This window comes from Penaeus monodon, chromosome 23 (assembly GCF_015228065.2).
Source record: "Penaeus monodon isolate SGIC_2016 chromosome 23, NSTDA_Pmon_1, whole genome shotgun sequence".
In the NCBI taxonomy this organism is placed as follows: Eukaryota; Metazoa; Arthropoda; class Malacostraca; order Decapoda; family Penaeidae; genus Penaeus; species Penaeus monodon.
In genome coordinates this window covers 16,865,175-16,865,901 of record NC_051408.1, presented here as the reverse complement: position 1 = coordinate 16,865,901, position 727 = coordinate 16,865,175, and positions in this window count along the sequence as shown.

Here is a 727-nt window from a genome sequence, read left to right as displayed (position 1 = left end):
AAGATTGTGAATTTATATACCAGAGATCTCCTAAGGATCATTACGAGTTCTGTCTCCACTGAATATTTACCTTAGGTTTTTGTGGTGGGATTTGTATCATGAGAAATTTTCTGTCTTTTGAAGCTTTATATGTACTTTTTTTTCCATCATTAATGTGTTTTACCTATTCTCCCTCTTTTGGGTCCCTGTACAATTTCTTCTGCTTGACCCAAATTGTTTATATTTGATTTTAACAGAGGAAAAAGGTCTTTTATTATAATATATTTAGCTTTATCATATTTCAGTTTTTGTGTTATCCTGTCTGTGTCCCCTGTCCTAATATACCATGTGAGGTTTTGTTGTGTGGTGTACTGGTATATGTCATACCATAGTATATGTAATAATTAATACATTATATTCACATTTGGTAACTAGGATTTTGTTAACTTTTCTATTTAACTCTCCATAGGTTATAATTTTCATTGGATAATGTGGAAGATTATCCTACAACAGATCCCATTACTGAAAATGTACATTTAGGTATCCCTGTTCCTTAAACTCTCAGCTGTGGTCCCCAAAGCTGCATATGTTTCTTTACACTTGAATATCCAGTTTTTTCCAGGTACTTGATTATGGCACAGTGTTCTCATTTGAGAATGGTCTTCCTATAATGGCCTTTAGAACCAGGCTTTATTAGTGGAATGCCCCAAAGTCTTCATCCGAATATGAAGAGACACCTGTTGGCTGC